The sequence below is a fragment of the Anolis carolinensis genome, chromosome 3, assembly GCF_035594765.1.
Source record: "Anolis carolinensis isolate JA03-04 chromosome 3, rAnoCar3.1.pri, whole genome shotgun sequence".
Lineage (NCBI taxonomy): Eukaryota > Metazoa > Chordata > Lepidosauria > Squamata > Dactyloidae > Anolis > Anolis carolinensis.
Window position 1 is genome coordinate 72630001 of NC_085843.1, and position 15836 is coordinate 72645836.

The following is a 15836-nucleotide window of genomic DNA, read 5'->3' on the forward strand; positions in this document are numbered from 1 at the left end:
ATTCACAGTGGATGTGAAATCTGAGTCATGTTGGAAGTACTTATGAGAATTCTACCTGTGGTGCTTGAGCTGTGCTGACTCATTCATACATGTAAGCTACTATTCGATGTGATTTATATTCATATGGTAACTGGATGTGACATTTACCATTCTTCCTTGGGATTAATTTATTCTATGAAGCTATTCTCTCAATTAAATGACTGAAGACGTAAAGCAAGATATATCTACTGTGATATAGGGTGACATTCGAGGCTCCATTACATAAGTCAGTCTTCCACCATTAAAAATACAGAAAAAAATGAACAAGTCCTTTGGACCAGAAAAACCTCAAGTATGTGCTAACTTGTGTGTGTATATATATATATATATATATATATATATATATATATATATCTGTGCCCGGCCACGTGTTGCTGTGGCAAGTCTGGTGGTATGGGAAATAAAGTATTGAGGAATTGGTGGTAGTTAAGGTAAAGGGTAAACGTTTTCCCCTGACATTAAGTCCAGTTGTGTCCGACTGCACACTGAAGTGGATTATATGGTAGTGTGGAGTCAAGATAATCCAGTTCAAAGCAGATAATATAAGATTATAAATGGGTGATATAGCTGTGTGGAAGGGCCTTGAGTCTACACTGCCATATAATCCAGTTCAAATATGATAATCTGTATTTTATAGGCAGTGGGAAAGAGGCCCAAGTGAGGCCTAACTCTGCCTGTCCCCTGGGTTGAGTGGGTTGCTAGGAGACCAAGTGGGCGGAGTTTAGCCTTTTAACTGGCAGCAATTGGATAAAAATAATTATTCCTCTCCTTCTAATTAGGACTTTATTTTTCTTTTCTTTTTGTTGTATGAACGTAGAGGCATGGATGAGGGGCTGTACTGCCAGTGTTTCTGGGGTGTGTAGTTTTGTTGTTTTGTCCTAGGCCGAAATTTCATTACCCTTTTATATATATAGATATTCAGGATTTTTCCAAGTGTGATACATGTTTAAAAAAAAGATACAATAAGAAAAAACTTTCACAAGTGTGGGTAAGAAACCAGGGACAGGGTAATTTGGAAGGAAGTAAAAGGTATTAGAAAGAATAGGGTAAGACAGAGTAAGGAAAAAAAGGGGGCCGGTAGGAATATTCTCGGTCTTCCATTCTTTTCTCTTCGCGGTAATGTGCTAACTTGTGACAAATCAAGACTACCAGTAAAATTTCTCTATTGTCTAATATATTTATGAAGAGCACGTGATATGTCATCACAACAACTAATGAGGATTTTAAATTAAGCTTATTTCAAGAGCCGTTGTCCAAGGTTGTTTGTTGCAAGCAGATAAGTAGCTCATAGGGGCAAACATTAATACATTTATCTGTTCTACTGCATTGTTTGCTTGAGAAAACAAGCTTGCTCCAAGCTACTCCAGTATTCCACAAGCAACTGCTGCCATCATTCTTCATAGCTGAGGGAGACAGCTTTCAGCTGAGTGCATATAGATGCAAATGCTAGAGGTACATGGTACATGAGCAACCTCTATCAAACTATTCAAAAAAAAGCTGAAAGCCACTATTTCAGGAATTGTAATAGCAAGAAGAACATAGCAAGACAAATTGAAAGGACACTGGTTGGTTTTTCACAGCTAGAACAGTTAAGCTTGGCTGATCAGAACAGATGTATCAATCTTAGTTCCAAGCAGCTAAAAGTGAAGTTTACATCTTCTACAATAGTATTATTAGGAGGAAAAGTCATACTGCAAGTTACTGTAAAGCAAGTAGCATGACCGACAGGGCTGTATGTACTACATTTGCCCATTTGTGTTTGAATTCAGCCTCAGCTGGTTTTCAGTTGGTAGTGGAATAAGTTTATACTGTGAATGGATGGGTAGGCTGAGCATAAATTAAAGGTTAGTGTAATCTATCTGTCATGGGACCGATTCCAAGAGCTGAGTCTGCAAGCTCTTGAATCGGAGCCATAACAATACGCACTCCTCGATAGCTCCTACGGACACCTGGCAGCCAAGCATGGGAAATTCTGGAGTGAGAATCAAAACAATTTTAATGAGTAGTTTGTGTTGTAGTGATAGTCATATGATACATGGGGTGGGGTTTGGGTGATGATATTTACGTGTGGTGTGACGTTGTAGCAAAGGTAATAAAAATGATTGTATGTAAACATTATGTCATTCTCGACTTTTCCAAGTCGTGTGTTCTTCAATAAAGATTGGTTTTGATAGCAGCTACCTTTGGTCTGTGTTCATGCTGGTCGTTTGAAGTAAGCGTGACATTAAGTCGAGAATCCCATTCTCACCCTCCTACGGAGCCGCAGTGAAGTGAAAATGAGTGGAGGGGGCGATCGGAGCCCGAGGGGGGCAGAGGGCCCCTTACCAGATGTCCGGCCGCTGGGAGAGGAAACGCTACAGGCCATCGCTTCCTCCACCGGCTACCCTAGGCCGAATGGAGTGACCCAGAGGATCCCCAGAGGAGGGAGAGGAGTCTCGGCGGCTGCGGAGACCAGTTGGGGATCCGGGGGGAGCATGCCGGAGACCGTGGTGCTACGGTTGTCCATCTTGGAGACCAACTTGTCACGGCTGTCGGAAACCGTGGGAAGATTGGTGCCGTTGTTGGAAGAGAATCTCCAGAGGGAGCCCACCCAGTACGGCACCGAAAGAGGACCGGGCAAGGATGAAGCCTGGAGCCAGAGGGGCCAGCGCGCGTCAACGCAGAGCCCAACGGCAGCAGGCGGTGATGGAGACGAGGAGTATTGGCAGGAGCTGGAGTTCCGAGAGAGGATGGCTCGGGAGGTGGATCGCCAGCGAACCTTGGGAACTCTGAGGCCGCCAACCCCAACCAGGATCCCAACCCCCCGAATTGGTATCGGAGTCGAAATACCGCTAGGACCCGGGATCGGGTCTAGTGGGTTGGTGGAGGAGAGCGGAGAGGAACCAGAGATCCACGGGGACGGAGGAGATGCGCCATCCGACGACTGACGACGGGACGAAGGGGCTACAGCAAGGCCTACGTTTAGGTGGATGGAAGGGCCGACGGCAGCGGCGGAATTCCGAGGACCACAGGGGGCGACCGCCGGGCTGGGGCGCGGCGTGGTCAAAGGATCGGTTCAGGGGAACCTCATGCAACCCCTCCCCAGGCCACCCGTTCAAAGGCAACGTACCGCAGAATGGATGCCCAGGAGAGAGGAGCTTAAACTGGAATACGGAGGGGAAATCCTCCGAATTAAACTTTTTCCTCATTGGCATCAGAGGGTACATGGAGGATAACGCGCATACATTCCCCTCCGAAGGAAGCATGGTTCGGGCCATCGGAAATACCCTCAAAAGGGGGGCGGCCAGCTGGTATGTACAATTACACGCCAGACACGACCCGTGCTTGAGATCAGTGCCCCAATTCCTGGCCGCACTGGAGAACCGTTTTAGAGACCCGCTGGAGCAATTAAGAGCTCGCGATCAATTAAAAGTCATAAAACAAAGGGACAAGACAGTACCCGAGTATGCAGAAGAATTCCTCCATCTCGCGGAAAGGGTACCAGAGTGGTCCGAAGTGACCAAAGTAGAAATATTTAAAGAAGGACTGAGCCCTGAGATATTTAGCTGGGCGGCGCACAGGGATGATCCAGAGACGTTACAGGGTTGGATTCAACTAGCAGGGCGCGTAGAATCTACCCTGTCCCAAGTAAAGCGCTTCCGGAGCGGCGGTGCCCAGCAGCGACCGGCAGCGAGGGGTCGTGGAGAAACAAGGAAGCAAGAGCGACCCGGAGGGCGGCCCAGGATCCCCTCCAAAGGAGACGACAACAGACCCAAGCCAGGATGCTTTGTGTGTGGGAAGACGGGCCATCGGGCGGCAGAATGTTGGGCCCGGAAGGGAGAACCGCCCAAAGCCACAAAACCCACGCCAGCAGCCGGGAGACGAGCGGAGGAGGAGGTACAAGCCCCAGAACCTCCGGAGCAGCTGGTGAGTCAAGACAAACGCATGATGGTAGTGCCAATCTGCTTATCGGGACTAGAGAATCGAGCCACCTGTAGAGCATTCGTGGATTGCGGTTGCTCTAGGAACATTATAACTCCAGAATTAGCGGAGGCGCTAAAATGCCAGCAAACTGCACTTAAAGTTCCGATTGCGTTCTCGCAATTGGACGGATCGGTTGCTGCTGGGGAAGTATCCACGAAAGAAATACAGGGGATCCCATGTAAAATAGGCAAATGGGAGGGAAGGATATCCTTTGTAATAGCCCCTATCGCCACGTATAATGTCATACTAGGGATCCCGTGGCTGGAGCAGGCAAACCCCGAGGTAGATTGGAGGGGAAAGAGCATGTCTTTTAAAGAACAACAAACGGAATGGGAGATAGGCAAGATAGCAGAGGAAGAGAGTGAGGGAGATGAGTCGGAGGAAATAAGCCAAGAACTATTGCCCCCGGAATACAGGGACTTTGTGGATGTGTTCAATCAGAAGGAAGCAAGCAAATTACCTCCCAAAAGGAATCTAGAAGTGGGAATCGAAATAACCCCAGGGGCAAACTTACCAAAACCTAAAGTTTACCCCATGTCCGTTCAGGAAAAAGAGGAATTGAGGAAATATATTGATAAAAATCTGGCGCGGGGGTTCATTAAGCCCTCCAGCTCCCCTTTGGGGGCCCCCGTGTTATTTAGGAGAAAGAAAGACAATTCTTTAAGACTGTGCATTGACTATCGAAATTTGAATGCAATTACGAAGGATAACAAATACCCTATGCCCTTAGTAAAGGACCTAATTACTGTGTTGAAGAAAGGGAGCATATTTACCAAGCTTGATTTGATCGAAGCTTATCATAAGTTAAGAATCAAACAGGGCCGGCCCCACCATAAAGGCCAGTGACGCCGCCGCCTCGGGCGCAGGTCCCGGGGGGCGCCGTCAGGCTGGGAGGGAGGCGGGGCACCGCTCTGACGGTGCCCCGCCGCCCGACCAGTGCGCCCTGGCCTTGTGGCTCCCTCTTTCACCGCCCGGGGAGGGGAGGAGGGATCGCCTCCTTCCCTCCCCGGGCGGCGAAGCCTGCTTCTTTCGCCGCCCGAGGAGGGGAGGAGGGATCGCCTCCTTCCCTCCCCGGGCGGCGAAGCCTGCTTCTTTCGCCGCCCGGGGAGGGGAGGAGGGATCCCTCCTTCCCTCCCCGGGCGGCGAAGCCTGCTTCTTTCGCCGCCCGGGGAGGGGAGGAGGCGATCCCTCCTCCCCTCCCCGGGCGGCGAAGCCTCCCTCTTTCCAACCCTGGCTGCGCCTCCCACGCTGCGTGGGAGGCGGGGCCAGGGCGAATAGCATGGGAGGCGGGGCCAACCCTGGCCCCGCCTTCCACCCAGCGTGCCCTGGCCCCGCCTCCCACGCAGCGCGGGAGGCAGGGCCAGGGCACGCTGGTTGGGAGGCGGGGCCAGGGCGCAGGAGGCGGGGCCGGCGGGGGGCGCTTTTCAGCGCCCCCGCTTAATATTTAAATTTATCTCCGACCGGCCCTGGAATCAAACCCGAGGATACTTGGAAAACTGCATTTTCCTGCGCTTTCGGACTTTTTGAATATTTAGTTTTGCCTTTCGGGTTAAAAAACGGCGGCTCCTGCTTCATGCAGCTCATAAACGAGATCTTACGCCCACTGTTATACCGGGGAGTATTTGTATTTTTAGATGATATCCTTATCGTGAGCGAGGACAGAAAACAGCACATTGAATTGGTCCGGGAAGTTTTGCAAAAGCTAAGGGAAGCAAAACTGTATGCAAAATTTTCCAAATGTGAATTCAACAAGACACAAATTGACTTTTTGGGGTATCGGATATCTTCGGATGGATTAGCTATGGACCCATCCAAAGTATCGGACGTAAGGGAATGGGGAGTCCCTCAAACAAGGAGACAATTGCAATCATTCCTAGGATTCGCAAATTTCTATAGGTCGTTCATAAAGGGCTTTGCTCAACTGGCCGCACCCCTTACAGAACTTTTGAAAACGAAGGGGAAAGGGGAGACGGCAAAAGTAAAAGCCCCTGGCGCTAAGCTGAGTTGGACGCCAGAATGCCAAAAAGCTTTTGAGACTCTAAAAGGACGCTTTACGGAAGAACCCGTCCTAAAGCACCCAGACATGCAGAGTCCTTTCATAATACGTTGTGATGCTTCGGACTGTGCATATGGGGCAGTATTATTGCAAAAGGATCAAAATGGGAATTTGAAACCATGTGGATATTTATCACGGAAGTTTAGCGAAACTGAAAAATGTTGGCCCATATGGGAAAAAGAAGCGTTAGCTATACTGAAGGCATTGGAATGCTGGCGGCACTTCCTTGAAGGAAGCAAAATCCCATTCGAAGTCTGGTCTGATCATAGAAATTATCCCCCAAACAAATTAGATGGGCACAGTACTTCAGCAGGTTTAATTTCCAATTGAAGTTTTTCCAAGGGAAACAAAACATTCTGGCCGATGCCCTTTCACGCATGCCTCAACATGAGAATATAGCCGCAGCAAAGGAAGGAACTGTATTTTCCGAAAAACAATGGGGGTTAGCAGTCAGCACGAGGGCACAGACAGAAAGAGAGAACTCGGCAGCGGTCAAAATTAATGAAGGAGGCATTTGGGAAAAGGAACTGGCGCAATCATACGAAGGGGACCAATGGATTTTATCCAACGCAGAAAAAGGGGAACAAAAGGGGGGACTATGGTTTGTGAAAAGGAAATTGTACATTCCTGCAATATTGAGGGCTAAAATTTTGCATCGTTTCCATGATAACCAGAGCGCAGGACACATGGGAATTACAAAAACGACGAAATCCGTAGCGAGACATTGTTGGTGGCCAGGGATGAGAAAGGACATAAAAAATTATGTTACCCAATGTGACGATTGTGCCATGAATAAATCGCGGGGAGGGAGACCAATGGGACTATTGCAACCTGTGGCAGAACCTACCAGACCTTGGGAATGTGTGGCTATGGACTTTGTGGGGGAATTACCTGTCAGCAAGGGGCATCGTTATATATGGACTGTATTAGACTTGTTTTCCAAACAAGCTCACTTTATAGCGCTTGCAAAGCTACCATCAGCAGAGAAACTGGCCGACTTATACATAAATCATATTTACAAGCTACACGGATGTCCGAGCAGGGTGGTCAGTGACAGGGGTGTCCAATTCACGGCAAAATTCTGGGGGAAATTCTTAGAAATATTAGGGGCAGAAAGGAGCATGAGTTCCGCTTTCCACCCTATGACAAACGGTGCGGTAGAACGTATCCAACAGACACTTGGGCAGTTCCTTCGCATATACTCAAATAAGAGACAAAACGATTGGTCTAGGTGGCTAGCATTTGCTGAACTAGCCTTTAATTCTACAATCCATTCCGCAACTAATAAAACTCCATTTGAAATAATTTATGGGCAAGAAATCCAGCCTTTACCCCAATTGCCAAAGTGGCCAGAGAATGGAGAAACAGGGGTGGGGAAATGGAAAACTCAGATGCAAGAATGTTGGAGCCAAGTGACTGCGTCCTTAAAGGAAGCGCACAAAAAGTATAAAACCTTCGCAGATCGAAAAAGAATTGAGGGCGATAAGTTGGAAAAGGGGGACTTAGTATGGCTAAGTACAAAAAACATAAAACTAGGTCTGCCCTCAAAAAAGTTAAGCCCCAAATTCATCGGACCCTTCAGGATACAGGAAATCATAAACGAAGTGACTTTCCAATTACAATTGCCAAAAAGTCTAGGGAAAATACACCCTGTGTTCCATCGCAGCTTATTAAAAAAATATATGGGTACTTTGGATAAAATGGATGCATAGTGTTCATGTTTATTCTGTTTCAGAGTCATGGCAATCGAGGTACAGAAGAAGAGATCGGCGAAAGGGGGGGCACCATGTCATGGGACCGATTCCAAGAGCTGAGTCTGCAAGCTCTTGAATCGGAGCCATAACAATACGCACTCCTCGATAGCTCCTACGGACACCTGGCAGCCAAGCATGGGAAATTCTGGAGTGAGAATCAAAACAATTTTAATGAGTAGTTTGTGTTGTAGTGATAGTCATATAATACATGGGGTGGGGTTTGGGTGATGATATTTACGTGTGGTGTGACGTTGTAGCAAAGGTAATAAAAATGATTGTATGTAAACATTATGTCATTCTCGACTTTTCCAAGTCGTGTGTTCTTCAATAAAGATTGGTTTTGATAGCAGCTACCTTTGGTCTGTGTTCATGCTGGTCGTTTGAAGTAAGCGTGACACTATCCATATGTAGAGGTGTTTAAGTTGAAAATTGGCCATGTCTTCTATGTGTCTGCCATGTAAATCCAAAATCTGCTATGGAAACTGAGCACAACATCAGTTTCAAACTGCATTATATGGTCAGTGTAGACTCATATAATGCAGTTTACTGCATTGACCTGCACTATATGAGTCTACACTTAAGATATAATACAATTTTTAAACTACATTATATGGCAGTGTAGATGGGGCCTCAGTGAGTATTAAACATTGAATGTTTGAAGGCAGTCAAACAAAGCTGCCCAAAAAGTTTAGGAAAGCTACATTAAGGGCAATAGGAAATTTCAAAACCTTCAGATAAAGGCCATCTACATGTAAAATCTTTCTTGACATTTTGTACTTATGCAAAATTCTAGTTAATTAATTAATTAATTATAAATATTAAAAATTACTAAAACATGCCCAAGTTTAAGAAAAAGAACATCTTAATTTTTTTTAAATCATTAAAAGTAATTAAAGACAAACCAATTTCAAAAATGGATGCAAATATTTTGGGGTCATTTTCAAATGTGCCAAATAGCTTGGTTTCTTCTATAGATGATGAGACCTTACTCCTCATGGTTGATTTCTTTATTTAGGAGTAAGGTACCTATAACAGTGTAAGAACCAACACAAATCACCTGAAGAGACTTAATATGAGGAAGTAAAAAGGAAATGAAGCTGAAGTTTCTATGTCATATCAGTGACTACTTGTTCATTACTATTCAAGTGACTGTGCTTCTTTATAATTAACAGCTGGCTCTATAGAGTAGAATTAATGCAGCTTAAACCCACCGCCGTGGCTCAATGCTATAGAGTCCTGGGATTTGTGGCTTGGTGAGGCTCCAGCACCTTTTGGCGAGAAGGGTAAAGACTTTGTAAAATTAGAATTCCCAGGATTCCATAGGATTGAGCGATGGCAGTTAAAGTACATTAATTCTACAGTAGAGCAGCAACACATTTCAATTCAAAGTCAAAAGTCACCAATATTGATTGCTATTCCATCCCCATGAACTGTCTACTATATTTGATAGATTAAGAAATTGTGATGTTAGTGGACTGGAGTCCATTATTATCCAGAAATAGTGTTTCCTGACAAAATGGCCATAGTTAATTTTTTTAATGAAGTGAAGACATCGAAATACACTGAACATGGAGTTTTAACTGCCCTATCACAAAAGATAAAGTGTTGTCACATCGCAAGTTATGATTGAAAGATCTTGCAGCTTACATGAGCATTCAATTTTTTTCTTAGTTGCCAAGTTTCCAATCCATTAAACAAATGGTGCAAAAAGGGAGGTTGTAACAACAGAAAAATGTCACTGCAATGCTCACTTATCTCTATTGAAGTTTCCCTTGACACTACCACAACAGCAGTACAGTATAATGAATGCTCCCCTTATCATAAATAATTGCAGAATACATTCCTCCTCTCCTGCATTAAGAGAATGAATCACAATGACCTTCCTCAGTGGTGTAAAAATGGCAGGAGCTAATGTGATGATATGCCAGAAGCTATCCAAACAAATTGAACCAGAAAGAATGTGTAGATTTGGAATTATTTCACATTTCTCCATCTTAGTAGATGTCAGAAGTTAAATAGGATCTCTAGTAGATCTCTGGGTGATTTGCAGAAGGTCGGTCAACACTTCCGATTCTAATTATTTGCCAAGCGCAATAATAAAATGACTCCTATGTACACAAATTATGTGTGTGTACATAGAAACCCGAGAGGAGGGTTTTGTATGGAAGAAGTAGGAGCTTAAATCAGTTCCAGTGACAGCACATTATTTCTTCCAGAATCTTAGGCCACTTCTACATTGCCATATAATGCAGTTTCATAATGCATTGAACATCGTTGTACGAGTCTACACTTCCATATAATGCAGTTCAATGCAGTTCAACTGCATTATGATACTGCATCATATGGCAGTGTAGATGGGGCTTAGTCTTCCCTAAATTCTAAGAGCTTTTTAAAACACAATGTGCCAAAATTCATTATTGAGTATTCTTTAATTCCTGAAAAAAAATATTTGGAGATAATGAAATGCTAGTCTTGTATTTATATACCTGACAGCAATCTTGTTCTATTTTACATAGAAGAATTTATCAACTAAAGCTGATTCATTTCCTTATTATTTTCATTTCACTGCAATACCTTTTACTTTAGACATTTGTGAAGTAAGCAGAGACATCCATAATGTTATTATATAGAATTTTATTATCGTTATGAAATAGGTCTTTCAAGGTTAATTATGCATTAACAGTACAGTTGAAAAAATAACTTCAGCAACAATGGCCTTCACCTACCTGAGCTGTTGATCATCTTTCACTTTTTTTTTGTGCCAGGAGCGACTTGAGAAACTGCAAGAATTGTCCGTCTGCAAGGACGTTGCCCGGGGGACGCCCGGATGTTTTGATGTTTTACCATCCTTGTGGGAGGCTTCTCTCATGTCCCCGCATGGAGCTGGAGCTAATAGAGAGAGCTCATCCGTGCTCTCCCCAGGTGGGATTCGAACCTGGCAGCTTGAAGATCAATAGCCCAACCTTCAAGTCACAAGCTTTAGCCCACTACTCCACCAGGGGCTCCATCTCTCGCTTACTACATATGTAAAAAAATAAAATAAATAAAACTATATATTAACAATGTGCACATATTTACAAAGCTACTTAGATCTCACCAATGATTTGCCAGTGGAATGTCAACATTGTTAATGTACAGCCACAGAATCCATACATGAACATTAATCAACATAGAAGGATAAGAAAAATGTGACCCTCCATAGGTTTTTGACTGCATGTCTGATCAACCATTTCCAGCACAGTTAATGGTGAGCTGGGGGCTGCAGAGTCACAACATCTAGAGGGCCATGATCTCAAATGGTCACACTGAATCAGTGTTTATTTATTCAATTTATGTTATGCCTTTGTCCCATCGTCATAAGCAAAACACTTTATACTACATGCTAAAACAATGTACAGCAAAACCACCTGCCGGAAGAGATCTGACAGCTAAATGAGCTGTCAGAATTAAAAACCCATCTGAATTTTAAACGTGTGTCCTGTGTTTTAATATTTGTTCTGCGTATTATAATATATATTTTATAGAAATACATGTGAATATGCATATTTATAGAAATATGTTTTAATATGTGTATTTTATAGAATATTTACAATGATTATGTGTTTTAACTATGTTGTAACCTGCCTCAAGCTATGAGGAGAGGTAGGCAGTTAGTAGTAGTAATAATAAGATAGTAGTAGGGGTGGTGGCGGTAGTGGTAGTAGTAGTAGTAGTAATAATAATAACAATAATAATAATGCAGTACAATGTCCATATACACAGGAAGATAAATTCCTGAACTTATCATGGAAAGAAGAAATCATGGATAATAGCAAACCAGAAGCATACCATACAACCACTTGGATGACCTAAAAAGATGACATAGTTTGAAATATGCAGGTAGGTGAAACCACAGGTACTGGTTTGACAGGTATGGGGCTCATAGTATAACAATAATGATAAATACAATATAAACTATTTTAAAAGCATATAAAATATAGCAATGCAAATAAAAACAGTTAATTAAAACACTTTCCTGCATCAACCAGCTATTTGTGAAAAGTCATACAATGCAACAAACATTTGTATGCAGTATTTCTAAGCAGTCCTTATCCCCGCTGTACTTTTTGCAAACTCTATTTTTTTCATAGCTAAAGCTGTACAGTACCAGATTTCTAGGACCTCATCACTCACTGAAATTATAGTTCTGATTTCCTGTGTAGTTTTTTTTAGTATGTTTTCTAGTCTATGTATATTCCCTCCCTCCTTTCTTGCATTCATCTTCACATTGATCCTCATCTTATTTAATGCCATTTTTATTCACAATAAATTTATTGACTTTGTTTACCAAATAGGCAACAGAACACTCAATGACATTTCTGGCGTTTGAAAGGCTAGGTGTCATCCACTTTGTAAGAATGTGATCTGAGGGTAGGGAAAGTATTCTCTCATTTATTCATTTACCTTCCCTTTGTTAAAGTTATGGTCTTGTTTTCTTTCGTACAGAAGAAAGCAACACACTGCGGCGCTTGAAGTGACAAAAAGGATGACACAACGAATACACAATGAACACAACAAATTGAGAAGTTTCATTTTTAACTCTGTTATGTAAAACACAAAATATAATTATTGCCTACAATTCCTTCAAAAATGACAAGTCATGAGATGTGCTTGTTTATCTCAAGCATTTTTTGCTGAAATGATAAAGCAGAGATGGATAGAGCATGCTGTTGTTAGACTGCAAGTCCATACTAGCCAACTGTCCAAATTTGCAATTTGTCTCTCAGTTTTTCAGCTGTTCCCATTTTCTTCCTTTGTCTTCAGCTTACATCAATTGCTGCAAACTTATTACAAAGTTCAAAAATAGTTTGCACTTAACTCAGTGGCAGGAGAAGACAGGAGAGGACAAATTCTCAGAAATGACATGATTTTGTCTCCCAAAATAATGGAGACAAATGCTTGCTGTCTTCAATAATTATACTTCTATTTATAATTTATATATATATATATTTTAAAAATCTGCTAATCTAGTTCTTGACACTTTTTCAATTGATCTAAATATTTTTATTCTGTTAATTAAAACTGAACCAAACAGCTCTGCTATTTACCTTGGTTTGCTAGTGAATGAATCCATGTTTTAATTTTCTAACAGAATTCAAACTGGATGAATGGATTCTAATCTTGGACATGCTTAAAATTTTATATAATGTGATTTTATTTTGCAATGGTATCTGTTTTATATGAATTGTTGTTTTGTAGGTTGTTTTATATGAATTGTTGTTTATACATTGTTTTTAGGTATTGATTTTTTGCCTATTTATTGTAAGCCGCTTTGAGTCCCCTTGGGGAGAAAGGTGGGGTAATGTAAATAAATAAATAAATAAATAAATAAATAAATAAATAAATAAATAAATTCCTTGTTATAGCTGTTGAACATCTATACTGCAGAATCAGTTTAGTTGGACACCACTTTAACTGCCATGGCATAATGCTATGGAATCATAGGAGTTACACCTTTCCTTTAGTGCTAAACCTTCCCTGCCAAAGAGTGCTGGTATCATATTAAACTACAACTTCCCAGATTCCATGGCATGTAGATATGACAGTCAAAGTGGTGTCAAACTGCATTACTTCTACAATATAAATGCACTCATTGTGTTACATATTTACATGCAGATTACATATGTTTCAGCATACGAAGGAACATTCATATGAAGTCCCTTATACAAAGGGACTCACACCAGACAGTAGTTGCTTAAGATCCAGTCATTGTTGTGGAATATACAGCAAAGTTTTAAAATGTGACAAATAGCAAATAACATACATTAACTGAAGAAAAGATCAAAACATAAAGAAATAACCATGGTGCAGTTGAAAAAGAGAGAACTGTCAAAAAGAATGAAAGTACAAAATGGTTTGTAAGACTGACTGACAAATAATTTTCACTGGCGGGTACATATGGACATTCTGTAGTTCACAGCATGATTTGCATTGTCTGTGTAAAACTATCTTTTATTGATTGAAACTTTCTGCACTGTTCTGAAAACGCTGGAATCCAGCATGGAATATGTTTTACTTCCCAGTGGTATATCTTTTAACTGAAGCTGCCAAGAAAAAGAAATCAAAAAGCCAAAAAGCAGCCAATGTAAAATCTCTTAGTAAGAAAACTTTAGTTTTACTAACAAGATTCCTTTTACTGTTTAACTCTAAACAGTAATGGCCTTCCACCACAAAAAGGAGGAATTCAAACTTCTAATAATGCTTGTCAAAACCACAGAGGCTTGAAAATGCAACTTGGCACCTGAAAAAGACTATAACTAGGAAAAGAAATCAATTGTTGCCATCCAATTGTTAATTCTACCCTGAAGGTGGGAGAGAGTCCCTTCTGCTCAGCCATATTAAACCAGTTTGGCACTGCTTGGCAGCCACCCTAGGGGTCTCCCCTGCCACATGTGGTTTTGCTATCCCCAGCTGTGACATGCCACCTATCTTCTCCTCGATGCTCTGACTAACGTTAGCAAGAGCTTTTTCACACCAAGGGAAATGTAGGGGAGAAGCCCCTTCTCCCTTCCTTGGCATCAACCAGAATGCTAAAAACAAGGTAAGTGGTGTGCCATGACTGAGGACAGCCATGATGAGGGAGGGACAACAATAGGGAACTATCATCCCATATCCCTGGGCCACCTGAACCCAGGGAACGTAGGATGGCAGTGAAGACATTTGCAGCCAGTTCTGATTGGAAACCAGTCCACTGTCTTAACAGCCTCTAAGAGCGCCTCCAGACAGCACCTAAATTGTACACCCTCCTGCATTTTCCCCTGGTGCATCCAGACAATGTCTCATGGAAGAACAAATGCTTTTGGCACAAAGCAGGAAAACCCTGCTTTGTGTTGAGGTAATTTGTCTTCTGGAAGGACCCAGGTCTTTCAGAAGACTCGGATCTTTCCAGGTGCGGGGACTGTGTAGATGGGACCAGGGATCATGCTGCATGACTTCTGGTGCTCATCTATACATCTGTCTCGGGTTTCTTAGCCTCCCGGATCCCAAGAAACCCAAGACATCCCCCACCCCTTCCCAAAACTCCTTTAAAAAGCTTTAACAACTAGGAAAATAACTCACCCGGCCGCCATTCCCCTATCTCTGGAGTTCTCCTGGCACGTACCAATGGCACGGCATGAGAGGGGGAGGGGAGGAAAATTGCTTCTGGCCCCCCTTCTCCTGGCACGTCATTTGCTATGTGTCAGGAGATCTCCGGAGAAGGGGGAATGGTGGCTGGATGAGTTATTTTCCTTGTTTTAAGGCTTTTGAAGGGGTTTTCTTTTGTATCCCAGTGCCCTGCTGGAAAGCCTGGCAGGGCATGTAGACACCCACTCAAAAAGCATGTGTTTTCTATGTATGTGTGTGTGTGTGTGTGTGTGTGTGTGTGTGTGTGTGTGTGTATGTGTATGTGTATGTGTGGACTTGAACCTGGTAAGAATCGTGCTTTTAAAACATGATTGCTCCAGGGTTAAAGGACTGTGTGGAATCGTCCTAAGTCTGGGGAAAGCCCACATCTTGGGTCAGGATTCAGTCTTTCTCCTGGGGCAAGGCCATATTAAGGTGCCCATTTCCTGCATTAAACCATATCAGCCCCATGTTGCATTTATTCACTATGGGTTGATCTACTCTCACACCAACCTAAGTGGTCAATGTAGATGAGCCCTAACATATGCACTTCTAATTTCAGTAAATTTAGTCAAGTCAGGATTAAAGTTACAATTATTTGACTAGTTAATTGACCTATTTTTCCAGTGTTCTAGTTCTATTGTAACATTGTATTGAATGCAGTTTTGTGGGCCATATAATAAATGGCCACAAAATAATGATGAGCATTTTGAATTATTTAACCAGTCATTTTTCCAACCTTTTTAATCAAATGTTTAGTTCTATCATACAAAGTCATTATAATGCATGTGGATTACAGGCACATGATAAATGTTAGTGAACACAACATGTGTATTTTTATTCTGGAATTTATTTTGGTCATTTCAAGAATCTTCAGCCTC

The 15836-nt window shown here is 42.5% G+C and overlaps 1 long non-coding RNA gene across 1 annotated transcript in view; it reads right to left on the reverse strand.

Moving 5' to 3' along the window:
- Positions 1-10950, reverse strand: part of LOC134298070 (uncharacterized) — a 116228-nt gene extending 105278 nt beyond the window's left edge. The window contains exon 1 of the long non-coding RNA XR_010005045.1: positions 10539-10950. This is a non-coding gene — a long non-coding RNA (uncharacterized LOC134298070). The remainder of the gene's footprint in view (positions 1-10538) is intronic.
- Positions 10951-15836: the final 4886 nt, after the last annotated feature.